The sequence below is a fragment of the Marmota flaviventris genome, chromosome 12 (assembly GCF_047511675.1).
Source record: "Marmota flaviventris isolate mMarFla1 chromosome 12, mMarFla1.hap1, whole genome shotgun sequence".
NCBI classification, from domain to species: Eukaryota; Metazoa; Chordata; class Mammalia; order Rodentia; family Sciuridae; genus Marmota; species Marmota flaviventris.
In genome coordinates this window covers 70,717,959-70,736,081 of record NC_092509.1, presented here as the reverse complement: position 1 = coordinate 70,736,081, position 18,123 = coordinate 70,717,959, and the positions used below count along the sequence as shown (strand labels likewise).

The window sequence follows — 18,123 nt, the reverse complement described above, 5'->3', positions numbered from 1 at the left end:
GTAAAGAATCTCAAATCCCAGGAAATCTTTGCCATTTGGCGACACTTTATTACTGATTGTGGTGCTAAAGTTTGAGGTTCTTCACAACTTGTGTGGAAAGGATACAGCGAACCGGCCAGGCCCGGACCGAGAAGCTACAACCCACAGCCTTCGCCCTTCCCAGAGGTCTCCGCCCCCACAAGCCCACAGATCCTGTAGCCGGGGCAGAAGGCCCACGCACACGGAAGAACCATTTGCTCCCGCCTCTCTCTGTGTCGTGGCCGGACGTTTCGGCCAGAGGACGCGCGCGCGCCCGGAAGTCCCGCCTGCCAGTCCACAGCGCGCTGGCGCGCTGACGGGCGTCCACCTCCGTGGCGGTCGCCGCCTGGCCTTTTCAGCACCCTCGAAAAAGTTTCCCGTAAAAAGATGGTTGCAGCGGGACCGTGCCTAGAAAGAGCGTGAAGGCAAGCCGATAGAGGCCGTGCAGGCATTTCGTTTCCGCCTTCACCCTACCTTCAGGTCCCTTCTGCTCCTCCTTGGCCTCTCGATTACTCTCTGGACTGCCCTTTACCCACCCCACCGACGGGTCCCTAGAGGTGTCCTTTGTCCTAAGCGCGCATAGCACTTATCTTGCGTCTTTGCCGACTTCTATTCTAGAGGTTGTGTTCTTGTTATGACATTTTATGACACTAGAGAGTTCCTCCTATTGTGAGGATTCCCCGCCCCCAGTACGCCTCCCCCACCTCCACCCAGTTCTTTGGGAATATATCCTGTTGCAAAACCCTACCCGCTGACGGCATTCCCACAAAGGACCATCTCTCTCAGCCCCACTCCCTCCCTTACTGAAAACCTTCTCTCTCAATCTTTTTTTTTTTTTGGGGGGGGGGCGGGGTGCTAGGGATTAACCCAGGGCCCTATGTTTGCGAGGCAAGCACTCTACCTACTGAGTTATAGCCTGAAAGCCTTCTCTTACTTGACAACAGTTGACAAAAGAATGATTTAGGAGTAAGGGACCTGACCTAAGACCTTTACATGCACATTATTTAATCAACAATCCTAATGAGAAAGTTGAGGCACAGAAAAAGTCAATAATTTGCCCAAGGTATCATAGCTTAGATGTAGTAGAGTTGAAAAGTTGACTCCATTACTACTCCTTTCTCTTTCCCAAATACTGTTGATCTCCCTGCCTGTCTCTTTTATTTGCTTCTCCTGAGGAATTGTTTCTGAATGCTGTCTAGACTCAACATTTATAGATACCTGGCTTCTGCCTAAGAACCCCCTGCCCACAACTCTCTCTTCACACAGGCCCTCAAGTGTTCCTTTTTATCGGATATCTAAACTCTAAATTTAGTAATATTTTGCATCTCCTCGCGTATGAAGTGTTAAGGATAGGTTAGATCACTAAAATATTGTAAATCTAAGTTCAGCCAAAGGAGTGATCATTCTTCACTGATGTGGAAACAGTTGGGAAGCATAGTGGATTGATAGACAAAGATTTAGTTTGAAAAATTTGTTGCACATGTTCCTATTTTGAACATCTAATAAAGATAGACTTTGGAAATAAAATTTACATTCATATAACATTTTGTACTCAATTTTAGGAGATTCACGAATCTTCCCCAAAATGTTTTTAAAACCCCAAGTTTAGGGAAATAGAATACTTCAAAAGACAGAACTAAGTAAGCCAGATGTGGAAGACCTTTATCCTGTAGGCAGTGCAAAACCATTGGAGATACAAAAAGGTGAACCCAGCACTAGTATGAAGGGTTCATAAAAATAAGAGGCAGTGAGATTTGTTAGGTGGCAGGTGGCATAGTTTAGGTAGGATATTGTGCCACGGAGCATTGGGAATGAGGGTAAATTAACAAGAAATAATGGCAAGGGCAAATCAAAAGAACTTGGTATCTGACTGGATATGGAACTGAAAGAGAAAGAAATCAATAACAAGGTTTGAGGCACAGTTATGTCCTCCCTCTATTTTTGTCTTCAGGTTTTTTGTTTGTTTGTTTGGTTTTTGTACTAGGTCATTTCTAAAGAGGGGGCATTACTACTGACCCAGTAGACATTAAAAAGGGCAAGAGAATACTATAAACAACTCTGTACTCATAAATTTGATAACTTGGGTGAGATGGACCCTGTCAAAACTTCCAAAATTTACCCAAGAACAAAAAGATATAATGAATAGTCTTTTGATTATTTAAGAAATAGAACTGTGTTTAAAAGCAAAGGAAAAAAAAAAAAAAAGGAAAAATTTCAGGCCCAAATGGTTTTACCAGCTAATTTAACCCAACATTTAAGGACAAAATATTACCAGTTCTATACAAGCTCTTCCAGAATTTAGGACAGGAAGAAGGACTTCTCAATTCATATTATAAAGCCAGTATATCCTGACACCAAAACCAGATAAAGATAACACAAAAAATAAAAGTATAAATCAAACTTCCGATTGAACAGACTCAAAATTCTCAAAAATATGACCAAATGGATTAAAAAAATTTAAAAATAATACACTAGGGCTGGGGTTGTGCTCAGTAATAGAGTACTTGCCTAGCATGTGTGAAGCACTGGATTCGATCCTCAGCGCCACATAATACTAAATAAATAAAGTAAAAATATTTTAAAAAATACATTTCAACCAAGTGTCACTTATCCCAGGAATTCAGGGCTGGAACAATACTTGAAAATCATTTGGCATAATCCACTATATTAACAGACTGAACCAAAACTACAAGATTCCAGCAATAGATGCAGAAAGAGCACTTGACAAAATTCAATATATGTTCTAAAACTTTGCAAACTAATTAGGAACCTGATAGACTAATAAAAGCCAACCACAAAGCCTATAATTAACATATTTAATGGTGAAAAACTGGATACTCTCCACTCCCCAAAATTGGGAGTGGGCAAGGATGTCTATTTTCACTACATCTATTCAATATCTTACTGAAGGTCTTAGCAAAGCAAGAAGAGGGGAGAAAGGGCATTCTGAATGGAAAATTAAAAAAACAAGATTATCCATGTTTTCAGATAATAATTGTCTATATAAGTAGATCTATAAGCATGCTCTTTAAACTAATAAGTGAATTTAGCAGATTGCAGAATATAAGATAAAACAAATGAGTCTATCATATTGTTATACTAGCAATGAGCAGTTGAACACTGGCCCACTCTCCTCACCCACAAATGAAATACTTAGGTAAAAACCTGCTAATATATACTCAGGACTCATACATTTTAAAATGCAAAACACTAATAAAAAAAAAAGAAGACCCATTCTGTGTTCATAGACTGGAAAATTAAATGTAAGTAAATGTCAGTGTTCTCTAAATTGACCTGTGCATTTAAAGCAATGACAAGTAAATTCCCAGCAAGATTTTTGTAGGTATAGATTTGTTGAATATAAAGTTTATAAGTAAAGGGAAAGGAAGTAGATTAACAAAACAATTCTTGAAAAAAAAATCAAGGGCCTGAATCATAGTCAGGAATCTATGCATGTTTTAAGCACATAGTGCCACGAACATATTTCTGTATATTAGTTCATATGACTTGATTTTAAAACCATAAAGCTCTTGGGGAAAAAAAAAAAACCAGGAGAAAATCTTCATGACTGAGTCAGGCAAAAACCTCCTAGATACAACACTAAAATTACTATCAATAAGGAAAAATATCAATAAATTGAAGTTCATCAAAATTAAAATCTTTTGCTATATAAAGGAAAGAAAATGAAAGACAAGTCATACTGGGAAAATATTTGCAAATCACATAATTGACAAAGGACTTATATCCAAAATATATAATTTTCAAAATCTAATAAAAAAATTTAAAATGGGCAAAAGTTTATAGACACTCCACTACAGATGACAAAAATATAGTAAATAAGAACAGGAAAAGATGTTCAATATTATTAGTCATTAGGGAAATTAAAACCATGAGATAATATTAGACACAGAATGGATTAAAAAATAAGTCTGACAAGGATATTGAGCAACTAAAACATTCACACTGTAATGCAGCTTTTCAAGAATAATTATGAGGTTGTGGCTCAATGGTAGAGCCCTTGCCTAACACATGTGAGGCACTGGATTTGATCCCCCGCACCACATAAAAATAAATAAAGGTTAAAAAAATCACTTTAAAAAAGCAATCTCAGATGTTTACTTACTCATGATTCCATTTGAACATACTAGAAAGGTAAAAATAAAGGGACAATGATCAATGGTTGCTAATAGTGAAAGGCAGGGAAAACTTTTGAGTGTGTGTAGGGGTGGCATGAGGAAATTCTTGGGATATTAAAATTGTTCTGTATCCTGTTAGTGGTAGTTACAAGAATTAAGTATACTGCATACAAAAGATTTTATTATATAAATTTTTAAGTTTTAAACTTAAGTTAAAAAAAAGCAATATGTAGTCTGGAGTCTTATTGTTTTTTAAACACTTCCCCTTTAACTCAATAATCCCTCTAATCACTAGAGCATTTTTCCTGCTCTAATGGAAAAACTATACTTTATTGTCTCTCTTTCCTGGCTTCTCAATTCACTTTAAAAATAAACATTTTATTTAAAAACATTCAGCAACATAATGCATGCACATAATTAAAAGATTGAATAGTACAGAAAAGATTTTAATGAAAAATAGCAGTCCCCATCCTACCTGCTCTCTCTTCATTCCAGATACAGTTTCCCAAAGGCAAATACTTTAAACACTTTTTATATTTAATTTTTTGATTATTATTGCCATATCTCTCAATAATATTTGCAGACTGTCCTTTCTTAATCAGTATGTATTATTTATGTATTATCCTTTGATTTTCTACTGTAATAGATGAAGACTTATCTCATTTTTAGTATCCCCCATTTCCTCTAGCCATCTTTCCCACAGATTTGGAAGTTTTAAAATGTTTTTATTTCCTTCATTATTTATCCTTGTAACCTTAAACAATATATTTAAGCATAAGTTTTTTTGTTCCAACAAGTTGTACAATTATCTCTTGGCTTTATAGACTAATTTTAGTATTAATATGCTTTCTTCCATATTTTTTCCCAATTTTCATGTTTTGACTACTGTACCTTTATAGTGGAACATTAAAATCTATGATTAAAACTTCAATGTTTTCTCCTATAAACTGAATTTTAAAAATTAAAAAAACAAATGAAAATAAGTTTTTTCATCTCTTTTTCTGTACTTGAGATCAATTCAGGGCTTTGCTCATGCAAAGAAAGTGCTTTACCACTGAACTACATTCTGAAAAGAACATGTATTTTACCATGACATTGTAAATATTTTTAACTTAAGGTGGTAGTAATATGCTTAGATGATGTTTCCCTTAACAACCCTAAGGTCATGTTGCTAGGAAATCGTTGCTAACATTAATTCTTGAGAACATTTTTTTTTCAGTTGTAGATGGACAACAATACCTTTATTTTGTTTATTTAGTTTTTATTTTTATGTGGTGCTGGGGATGGAACCCAGTGCCTCACACATGCTAGGCAAACACTCTCTCACTGAGCCACAACCCCAGCCCCTTGAGAACATTTTTGTTAGAACTCACCGACATTTTGTTCTAAAGCTGACCAATTATTTTTTAGTCTTTTGAATCACTTCCCCTGAGATTTCTTTTTCCTTTGAACTTCTGGAGTTTACCATGTTTTTTGTTTACCCCTGACCTTCTCCTTTCCTTGTTTTTACATTTTCATTTGCTGGAGTGTACAACTTTCCATATCTTTTTATTATTTGATTTTGCCTATTTCTTGATAGATCAGTTGGATTTAGAATTCTGGATTTAAAATTGTTTCCCCCCAAAACTGTGAAGGTATTTTTACAATAGGTCCTAGGTTCAGTGTTGCTGATGAAAAGACTGATGCTAGTCTGAATGTTTTTTCTTTGTGATCATTTTTCTTCTGGAAGCATTCTTTATAAAGATTTTTGTTTTGTTTTCGTTGGTCTACTTTAATGATCAGTGAGTTCTTTCAGTTTGAAGACTTCTTTCTCTGTTCAGCTCTGGGAAATTTTTCAATATTTAGTTGATATTCTCTCTGCCATTCTCTTCTTTCTTTCTGAAATTTCAGTTCATATATTGGACCTCTTGATTTGTTCTCTTAACTGTTGTCTTTTCTCTAATTTTTCTAAGCTCTTTTTCTTTTGTACCCTGTCTTAATTGTTTTTTATTTCTGAAAAATATTTTTAGTTTCTAAAAATAATGTCTTTATTTTCTGAAATTGGTTTTTTTTTTTTTTTAGCATTCTATTTTTTTCGTTTGTTTTATGGGCGCAATATCTTTTCAACCTCTCTGAAGAAACAGGTTATATATATATTTGAAGTTGTCTTCTGTTTTATCAAGGTTGTTTTTCTGTTTATCTTGGATTGTATATGCTGTCAGTTTTCTTCAAATAGCTGACTGATATTCTTTGATTGCCCATTCAAATTAAAGAACAGAGAATAAGAAAGATGATTTATAATTTTTGAGCACAGAGAGATCTTGTTAACTGTCATGATTTCACTCTAGAGGCTCTGTGACTTTACTAGCCTTATGTGGGTAGGTTACTCAGCCACTCTGCGTCATTTCAAAAATGGAATGATATGTTGTTTATTGTTTTGGGGTAAATGAAGATTTCCTATACCATCCTTAGAACATTGCCTGGCATATTGCAAATATATATTTAATATTATTAAGGCAAGGTGGCAGTAACTGGCTATTTTATTAAAGGTCCAACACCAAACAAGATATCAAAACTTACCCTTAGTGCCCCAGAATTCCCCACTTTCAATCAGATTTCCTTCAACAGTTTTTTGAATTTTTGCCTGGGAGTAATCACTGGGCTGTATGTTAAACAGATCTTCCCACCCATCCTTCATGGTCTCCCTTGATCAATTAGAACCTCTTCTAGGTTCTGCTAGGTGGAGTCACTCCCAGGGTAATGTCCCAAGTATCCCAGTATCCCACTCAGTTTCTTATGTCAACATTCATTTACTTTCTATTTTCAGACATTTGTTAAATGACATTTCCTGCTTGAATCCTTTTATTTATCCTATTGTGCATTTCTTAATTTTTATTCCTCAATTATTGTTTTAATATGAATTTTAGGAAGGAAATCCAGTGTCTTGGATGAGCAACCCCATCTATTCTTTGTATGTTTTGAAGGGGGAGATTTATTTAATACTTTAAAATTTTTGTCAGCCGGGTGCAGTGGCACATGAAAAAAATGTCAAATTAATATTTACAGTATTTAATCATAATTAAAACACCCCAAAATGTAGTGCAGTACTCCACCAAAATCTCCATGGGCAGTTCCCTTCAATTCTTTTAGTTCTTTCTGATGGTGTACTTGTATATTTTAAGTAATATGTTTATATTTATGGTTCCTAATTCAGATATTATCTACTTCAGACATCTTTTGACTTTAGTTATGAAAGATGAAGATTTAGCACTCCATTATATGGTTTCTTTTGTGATATCATTCAGTCTTGTGGTTTTCAATACTCTGCTAAATAAAACCAAATTTATACTTTCAGGTTCTCTTCTCCATCAAATAATCTTTGCTAACATGAGATATATATTTACTTGAAGAGTTTGTTAGCATCTACTAAATTTCTATTTAGGTATGATTTTTAAAAAATCTATTCTATGTTTTCTTAGAATATATTCCAAACCTATTCCTCTTTATTGTTTTCATAGATCTGTTAATGGTCATATTTTCTGTCCAAAGTGCTCATGCCAAAAACTTAGAAGTCACCCTTTTTCTCCTTTCCCTCAGTTTTTATATACAATCCCTGATTACTCTGATGCTTACATTTATCCTCTTCTTTCAATTTCTGTCACTGCTGCTCTAGTCTAGTGGCTCCTGATGGGATTGTTGTTCTTAACGGTGGTTGCCCTCTGAGGGAAAATGATAAGTGTCTGGAGCCATTTGAGGTTGTCAAATTTAAAGGGTGCTCCTGACATGTAGTGAATAGAGGGATCTTTACCCACATGTGGATATATGCTAAAAGCCCTTCAAAATATAGAATAAATGGTTTATTTGAGAATAAAGCTCAAAAATATTAATATTGCTGAGGTTGATTCCACTTAACATGTTCTTTCTCAAGAAACATCATTTTGCTTCTAAAATTCTCTAATACCTTGTCAATATCTTAATTTTGTAGACATGGCAGACAGATTTCACAGACATGGATCATAAGTTCACACAAAGAAGTCCTGAAGATGCTGGGGCTGGACAGTGTGAAAGTAGGAGTTTGTACTTGCTTTAAGATCTTTTGAGTGATTTTGAATACTTTTTATAAATACTTTTTATAAATTATTTGTTTTTCATTTGTTCTTTATGTTTGAAAAAATAATTACATTCCATTTTATCTCCCTAAGGTAAACACAAACAAAAGAAAGAAAAAAAGCAAAACCCAAAACACCATGAATCTCAGTATAAATCAGTGAAATATGATTCTTCAGATAATGAATTGTTTCCTCATGCATCATCTTCCTCAGGATGCCAGACGGATTCAAGCAATGAAGGTTGTTTACCACCCTGTTAAGGTTTTTGCATATATAACTTAAGTCATTTTAAAAAATTAATTAAACCTCCTTCATAATTTGTTTATTTGACTAATATTTATTGAGCCTACCTAATATGTGCCAGACATAATGGTAAATATGGCAGGAGGTAATGGTGCCATAATAATGTTAAATATTTCTTCAGTCAAGGAACTTATTTTATATTGGGCAATACAAATAAACAAATAGTCTATTACTGTGTAGATGAATGCACATGCTAATCACCATTGACATTAGGGATTTTTATTCTCTCTCAAGTAATATGCTTATACTTCTATTCCTTGATTTATTAGTAGTCTAATCAGAATTTTTTCTTACTAGCGAAAGGAACTAACTGGATGATTTAAGTGGAAAAGGAATTATATTGAGTAACTTACATAATTGCCAAGAAGCATAGAGAATTCATCTCTGAATGTGGATAGGAATAAGGTGAAATTTGATAGCCAGACTATAGCCAATTTTAGTTCACAGAGCCTGATGAGGGCACAGTGCCATCACTGCCACTGTTGAACCTGGATGCCTTATCTTGCAATGTCAGTGTTACTTGATGTCACCAGTACCATCACTGCCACTGCTGCCACAAGACACTGTGTATTTCTGCCACTATGACTAGAATGGATTCTTCATTATTTCTGTCTCATTATGTCATTAACTTCTAGGCAGTGATAGGCTCATCCTAGGTCATATGCCTATGTCCTAAGTGCAAAGGAAGCTAGGAAAACAAGCACTGGCATTTTCAGCATTGACAGCAGAAAACATAGGAAGCAGAATCAGACACTGGGCAATCAAAATTATAACATATATTATGCATATTCATACTAACTATAGATATGTCAATTGACTATCTCACTTGAAATTATTCTTTTGTTTTACCTATCCTTATTCTCTCGGTGTTTGCTAGTGGTGTTTTGATTAGTGTTTCTATGAATTAATAAATATTATCCTTATAACTCTTTATATACTCTCTTTTATACAGGTTAAGTAATTGGTGTTTAAATTACTATCACTATATAAACATTGTTACATATGCAAAATCATATATCTAATATGATTATTGAGATTCTCAAAGGAAAAATATCTCTACAGTGTTTCTAGTCAGCATTAAGAACATCATTTACATTTTTTAAGTTCCTTAAAATTATGCCATATGTCATTTTTGCTTCATATTAGAACCATGACTTTCCTGTACAGTTTTTTTCCTTGAATTTTGTAATTCTCCTACTTGTTTTTTTATTGTTGAGGATAAGATAATGTAACCTTGCCATAAGAAAAAGATTTTCTGTCTTTTTCAATACTACTTTTCCAAAGATTTCATTTCTTATCCCTAGAAATAGTCATGCCTGACAAAAATCAACTCAAAATGGATCAAAGAGCTATGAATTAGAACAGAAGAAACTCCTAGAAGAAAATGTAGGGTTAACACTCCAGCATATAAGCACAAGCAACAACTTTCTCAATAAGACTCCTAAAGCTCAGGAAATAATGCCAAGGGTTAATAAACGGATGGCATCAAATTAAAAAGTTTCTGCACACCAAAAAATCTCACACCAGTCAGAATGGCAGTCATCAAGAAAACTAAACTACAAAATACTAAAGAAAGAAATTGAAGAAAACTTTAAAGATGTAAAGATCTCATATATTCTTGGATAGGCAGAATTAAAATTGTCAAAATGGCCATACTCCCAAAAGCTTTATACAGATTTAATGCAATTCCTATTAAAATCCCAATGACATTCTTCATAGAAATAGAAAAGGCAGTCATGAAATTCATTTGGAAAAATAAGAGGCTCAGAATAGCCAAAGAAATCCTCAGCAAGAAAAGTGAAGCAGAAGGCATCACAATACTAGACCTTAAATTATACTACAGAGCTATAGTAAAAATGGCATGGTATTGGCACCAAAATAGATATGAAAATCAATGGAACAGAATAGAAGTCACAGAGACAAAACCACATATATACAGTCTTACATTAGACAAAGACACCATAAACATACATTGAAGAAAATATAGACTCTTCAACAAATGGTGCTGGGAAAACTGGAAATCCATATGTAGCAAAATGAAATTGAATCCCTATCTCTTACCCTGCATAAAACTCAACTCAAAGTGGACAAGGACCTAGACATTAGACCATAGACCCTGAGCCTACTAGAAGAAAATGTAGGCCCAACCATCCTTATGTTGGTTTACATATTGACTTCTTCAACAAGACTCCTAAAGGGCAAGAAGTAAAATCAAAGATCAATACATGGTGGTGCTGGGGTTATAGCTCACTGGTAGAGTGCTTGCTTAGCATGTGTGAGGCACTGGGTTCGATTCCCAGCACCACATAAAAATAAATAAAATAAAGGGCTCTTTCGCTTCACTCCGGGCAGAAAAGGTGAATGTGTAATCAGCAGTGGATTGTAAGTACCCTAGGCAAAGAAAGCTCAGTGCGCCCCGCTTTTTTTTTTTTTTTGAATATTTTTTATACAGGGAGAGTTTGTGGATTGGGATCGTTGGCTGGGCTGCGGTTTCTGTGCCGAAAATCCACTCCGCGGGAGCCGCCATTTGCTTTCTGCCGGCTGTCTTGATGGCTATGGCTACATTGTCCGGCAGCCGCACCTAGAGGTTGGAGCTGGGCTGCGTGCCGAGCCCTGTCCTCCAAAGGCTGGACCGCAGCCTTGAGCGCCTGGGTCGCCTGTTCTCTGCTGCACCCTCGGGCAGAGCCTGCTCTGGGGTCGTTCTGCATGCCCCTGTGAGGGGACCCGTGCTTCAGAGGAGGGAGCCGGAGAGCCGCGGCGGCAGCCGCTTGGGCCCCAGGGGCTGGGCACCAGTCGGCGGCGTAGCTACGGTCGCGGACGAGCGCGGCGCCCCTGAGCGTGGCCCCGGGGAAGAGGCGACGGCGGCAGGGTTTAATTTCTAGAAATCTGGACTGGAAACAGAAGCAGCAGTTTGTATAATCCCAAGAACTTGCTTATGCCAGGAAGCTGTAAGGGCAACATGAATATCATTGAGGAGATCTAACATGGCAGCGGGCGGGGAGAGATCAAGTCTCTGACCTCTTCAACTGCACGGGCATAGGGAGCTGTAAATTGTATAAATGCTGTTTGCTCAGGATCACTAGGCAATGCTGAGCTGACGTGGATCTGGGGTGTACAGTCTGGGCCCCTCAGAACACACACACTGAGCCCGGATCGGCTGCATTCAAGCTCCGGTTAGCCTGCTTCTCGTGACTCAGCACTAACAATCCCGCTGAAATAACTGGTTGGCCCTTAGGAACTTTCAGAGGTAAAAACCAACCAAGCCTTCATAGGCAGTGGCCACAGGATTGAAACGGGGATTGGGAGAGACAGTCAGGACCCACCCGTTGCATTGGTCACCCGGCAAAGGGAACGAACGGTCACCATTTACATGTGATACCACATTGGCAGAGAACTGACGTCATGGGCGGAGGAGATAACTGCATTGAAATCAGTGCAACAGGGCTCCCAGGAGCAGCAGACATGGCGTGTAGCCAGTATTGTGGTGAGCGTCACAGGTGAGCGCGGCCTGGCTTGAGGAAACACAAGAGAAGGCCCTAGGCACTCAGGATTGGAGACCCGCCCAGTCTGTGAGGAAGAGCTGCTACACAGTGATTGGTTCCCACTTAGTGAGAGGAGAAGCTTGACCCAGTGGGCACAGCTCCACCTAATGGAAGAGAAATTAATCGAACTCTATGACTGCATTTATTATTATTATTATTATTATCATTTTTTTCTTTTTCTTTTTTTTCTTTCATTTTCAATTTTTTTGTTGTTGTTCTTTAACTTTTTTAATGTTTCTAATTTTCTTTTTTAAATTTTTTTATTTTTATTATTATTATAATTTTTTAATTTTAATTTTCATTATTTTTATTATCATCATTATTTTTGTAAAAAAAATTTTTTTCCTTTTCTTTCTTTCTTTATTTTCTAACTTTATTGTGTGTGTTTTGTTTTTGTTTCTTTTGTCTTTTCATTTCTTTTCAATTTTCTTATTCCCCCTTCCTTGAATTCTACCTGCCTACTCTCATTCTCTTTAGTGACTTCTTCCCTTCCCTTCTAATATCTTTCCTCCCAAGCATCAAATAAATTTATAAGAGTAAACAGTAACTCAGCAGTCAAACAGAACAAGAAGTAACATGAGCAGCATAAAAAAGCAAGGAAGAAAAGGGGTACAAACAATGAAGGACAGCCTAAATATTCAGGAGGACCTAGAGTCAGCAGAAAAATGGTCATATAAAGAACTCAAGGAATACCTTAGACAGATGGAATGGAACCTTAAAGAGGATACGAGACAGCAAATCCAAACAGTGAAAGAACACTTTGAAAATGAATTACATAAACAGATAAAAGAAGAAGTTAAGCATCTTTATCAGGAGATAGAGATTATAAAAAAAAATCAAACAATAATTCTAGAAATGAAGGAAACGATAAACCAAATTAAAAACTCAATTGAGAGTATCACTAACAGAGTGGAGCAAGTAGAAGCCAGAACGTCAGATAATGAAGACAAAATATATCATCTTGAAAAGAGCCTAGCCAACTCAGAAAAGCTGGTTAAAAATCACGAGAGAAACATCCAAGAGATATGGGATAACATAAAAAAACCAAACCTACGAGTCATCGGGATAGAAGAAGGTACAGAGATTCAAACCAAGGGAATGAGTAGCCTGCTGAATGAAATAATTACAGAAAACTTTCCAGAAATAAAAAAAGAAACGGATATACAAATTTTAGATGCATACAGGACACCGAGCACACAAAATCACAGTAGACCAACGCCAAGACACATTGTTATGAAGATATCCAATATACAGAACAAAGAGAAAATATTAAAAGCTACAAGAGAAAGGAGGCAGATTACATTCAGGGGTAAACCAATAAGGTTAACAACGGATTTTTCATCACAGACGCTGAAAGCAAGAAGATCCTGGAACAACGTATTTCAAACACTGAAAGACAATGGATGCCAACCAAGAATTCTGTATCCAGCAAAAATAAGCTTCAGGTACGACAACGAAATAAAAATCTTTCATGATAAACAAAAGCTAAAAGAATTTGCAGCCAGAAAACCAGCATTGAAAAGCATCTTGAGCAAAACACTACACGAGGAAGAAATGAAAAACAATAACCAAAACCATCAGTGGGAAGTGCCTCTATAAAAACAGAGGGTGGGGGGAAAGCTAACCATGGAGAAACAAACTAAATTAAATTTAAAAAAAAGAGAAGATAAATAATCAAACATGGCTGGAAGTACAAACCATATATCAATAGTAACTCTAAACATTAATGGCTTAAACTCTCCAATAAAGCGACATAGGCTGGTAACATGGATTAAAAAAACAAATCCAACAATATGCTGCCTCCAGGAGACACATCTGATTGCAAAAGACATACACAGGCTGAAGGTGAAAGGTTGGGAAAAAATATACCACGCACACGGTCCTCGTAAGCAAGCAGGGGTGGCCATCCTCATATCGAATAAAATCGACTTCAAGACTAAGTTAATCAAAAGGGATAAGGAAGGACATTATATACTGTTAAAAGGAACCATTCACCAACAAGACATAACAATTATCAATATTTATGCACCAAATAATGGTGCTGCGACGTTCATAAAACAAATTCTCCTCAAGTTCAAGAATCAAATAGACCACAACACAATAATTATGGGTGACTTCAACACACCTCTCTCACCATTTGACAGATCCTCCAAACAAAAGTTGAATAAAGAAACTATAGAACTCAATATCACAATCAACAACCTAGACTTAACTGACATATATAGAATATATCAACCATCATCAAGTGGATATACTTTTTTCTCAGCAGCACATGGATCCTTCTCAAAAATAGACCATATATTATGCCATATGGCAACCCTCAGTAAATATACAGGGGTGGAGATAATCCCATGCATTTTTCTGATCATAATGGAATGAAACTGGAAATCAATGATAAAAGAAGGAAGGAAAAATCCTACATCACATGGAAAATGAACAATATGTTACTGAATGATCAATGGGTTACAGAAGACATAAAGGAGGAAATCAAAAAATTCTTAGAGATAAATGAAAATACAGACACAACATATCGGAATCTATGGGACACAATGAAAGCAGTTTTAAGAGGGAAATTCATCGCCTGGAGGTTATTCCTCAAAAAAAGGAAAAACCAACAAATAAATGAGCTCACACTTCATCTCAAAGCCCTAGAAAAGGAAGAGCAAAACAACAGCAAATGTAGCAGAAGGCAAGAAATAATTAAAATCAGAGCGGAAATCAACGAAATTGAAACAAAAGAAACTATTGAAAAAATTAACAAAACTAAAAGTTGGTTCTTTGAAAAAATAAATAAGATCGACAGACCCTTAGCCATGCTAACGAAGAGAAGAAGAGAGAGAACTCAAATTACTAACATACGGGATGAAAAAGGCAATATCACAACAGACGCTACAGAAATACAGAAGACAATTAGAAATTATTTTGAAAACCTATATTCCAATAAAATAGAAGATAGTGAAGACATCGATAAATTCCTTAAGTCATATGATTTGCCCAGACTGAGTCAGGAGGATACTCACAACTTAAACAGACCAATATCAATAGATGAAATAGAAGAAGCAATCAAAAGACTTCCAACCAAGAAAAGCCCAGGACCAGATGGGTATACAGCGGAGTTTTACAAAACCTTTAAGGAAGAATTAATACCAATACTTTTCAAGCTACTTCAGGAAATAGAAAAAGAGGGAGCTCTGCCAAATTCATTCTATGAGGCCAACATCACCCTGATTCCGAAACCAGACAAAGACACCTCAAAGAAAGAAAACTACAGACTAATAGCTCTGATGAACCTAGAAGCAAAAATCCTCAATAAAATTCTGGCGAATCAGATACAAAGGCACATCAAAAAAATTGTGCACCATGATCAAGTAGGATTCATCCCTGGGATGCAAGGATGGTTCAATATACGAAATCAATAAATGTTATTCACCACATCAATAGACTTAAAGATAAGAACCATATGATCATCTCGATAGACGCAGAAAAAGCATTCGACAAAGTACAGCATCCCTTTATGTTCAAAACATTAGAAAAACTAGGGATAACAGGAACTTACCTCGACATTGTAAAAGCTATCTATGCTAAGCCTCAGGCTAGCATCATTCTCAATGGAGAAAAATTGAAGGCATTCCCTCTAAAATCTGGAACAAGACAGGGATGCCCTCTATCACCACTTCTATTCAATATAGTTCTCGAAACACTGGCCAGAGCAATTAGACAGACGAAAGAAATTAAAGGCATAAAAATAGGAAAGGAAGAACTTAAATTATTACTATTTGCAGATGACATGATTCTATACCTAGAAGACCCAAAAGGGTCTACAAAAAAACTACTAGAACTAATAAATGAATTTAGCAAAGTGGCAGGATATAAAATCAACACGCATAAATCAAAGGCATTTCTGTATATCAGCGACAAAACTTCTGAAACGGAAATGAGGAAAAACACTCCATTCACAATATCCTCAAAAAAAAAAAATAAAATACTTGGGAATCAACCTAACAAAAGAGGTGAAGGATTTATACAATGAAAACTACAAAACCCTAAAAAGAGAAGTAGAAGAAGATCTTAGAAGATGGAAAAATATACCCTGTTCATGGATAGGCAGAACTAACATCATCAAAATGGCGATATTACCAAAAGTTCTCTATAGGTTTAATGCAATGCCAATCAAAATCCCAATGGCATTTCTTGTAGAAATAGATAAAGCAATCATGAAATTCATATGGAAAAACAAAAGACCCAGAATAGCAAAAACAATTCTAAGCAGGAAGTGTGAATCTGGAGGTATAGCGATACCGGATTTAAAACTATATTACAGAGCAATAGTAACAAAAACAGCATGGTACTGGTACCAAAACAGGTGGGTGGACCAATGGTACAGAATAGAGGACACAGAGACTAATCCGCAAAGCTACAACTATCTTATATTTGATAAAGGAGCTAAAAGCATGCAATGGAGGAAGGATAGCATCTTCAACAAATGGTGTTGGGAAAACTGGAAATCCATATGCAACAAAATGAAACTGAATCCCTTCCTCTCGCCATGCACAAAAGTTAACTCAAAGTGGATCAAGGAGCTAGATATCAAATCAGAGACTCTACGTCTGATAGAAGAAAAAGTTGGCTCCGATCTACATATTGTGGGGTCGGGCTCCAAATTCCTTAATAGGACACCCATAGCACAAAAGTTAATAACAAGAATCAACAAATGGGACTTACTTAAACTGAAAAGTTTTTTCTCAGCAAGAGAAACAATAAGAGAGGTAAATAGGGAGCCTACATCATGGGAACAAATTTTTACTCCTCACACTTCAGATAGAGCCCTAATATCCAGAGTATACAAAGAACTCAAAAAATTAAACAATAAGAAAACAAATAACCCAATCAACAAATGGGCCAAAGACCTGAACAGACACTTCTCAGAGGAGGACATACAATCAATCAACAAGTACATGAAAAAATGCTCACCATCACTAGCAGTCAGAGAAATGCAAATCAAAACCACCCTAAGATACCATCTCACTCCAGTAAGATTGGCAGCCATTATGAAGTCAAACAACAACAAGTGCTGGAGAGGATGTGGGGAAAAGGGTACTCTTGTACATTGTTGGTGGGACTGCAAACTGGTGCGTGTTGAGAGCCACAGCCAAAGGGGCCCCAGCAAACTTCCAGCTGCCAGCAAACTTCCAGCTGCCGGCTGATGATTGGCTCACAGCGGCCCCAGCAACATCTAGCTGATTGGCTCCTCTGCGGTGATGCTCATTGGACTGTTTCTCTGCCCTTTCAGACCACGGAGCTGCTCATTGGGGGACTTTTTGGCTCTGCCCACGTGACCCAGCCAATCGGCCTCAAGAGCAGGAGGATTGTGGGAGGTGGAAGAGAAGCTTGTGGGGGGGAGAGAGAGGCTTGTGGAAAGCCGGTGGTGGCAGTTGAGGCTCTGAGGATTTTTCCTGAGAGGCTGTTTTGTTTGGCGTGTTTGGTTCTAAAAATAAAGTTAGTTTCTTTTGACAAGTGGCTTCTGATTGTGCCCAGCCAGACTGCGGCATTTGGTGGCTCGCACGGGGAGCGACTGAGGATAAGTGAACTGCTCGCCCCTGAGGGCAGGGCAAGAGGATGGGTAGCCATTTTAAGATTCTTCTTTTGTTACTTTGTTTCACTTTTGTTTTAAGTTGCCTGTCCCTGGAGATGTGTAAGATGGAAGAAAAACCGCTCACATCTGAGGAACAGATAGGGAGAAAGGACGGATGGACATTTCAGGAGGCTATTATAATGATTTTGTGTTGTTTCAATTTTGTTTCACTCTGTTTCAGTTTTGTTAGGCGTCATCTTGTTGGGTTGTATTATAGTAGAAATACGGGATCAGAAATTAGTAAAAAACAAACTGAAAGAGTGTTAAGTAAATTGTTAGAGGAAGGAGGCATCCCAGTAAAATCAATAGCAGTCAGGGCATACGTTGATACAATACAAAAATGTAGCCCATGGCTTTTTAAGGAGGAGTTGTTAAATATATCACAATGGAACCATCATGGTGAA

General features: G+C 36.8%; 1 long non-coding RNA gene across 3 annotated transcripts in view; it reads left to right on the top strand.

Moving 5' to 3' along the window:
- Nucleotides 1–316: 316 nt before the first annotated feature.
- LOC139707837 (uncharacterized) overlaps nt 317–18,123 on the top strand; it is a 55,445-nt gene continuing 37,638 nt past the window's right edge. For 2 of the 3 annotated variants that reach the window (XR_011709264.1, XR_011709263.1), the window contains exons 1-3: nt 317–443; nt 8,119–8,200; nt 8,336–8,482. This is a non-coding gene — a long non-coding RNA (uncharacterized lncRNA). Of the gene's footprint in view, nt 499–8,118; nt 8,201–8,335; nt 8,483–18,123 lie in introns of all 3 variants that reach the window. The other variant, XR_011709265.1, reaches the window with a different exon arrangement.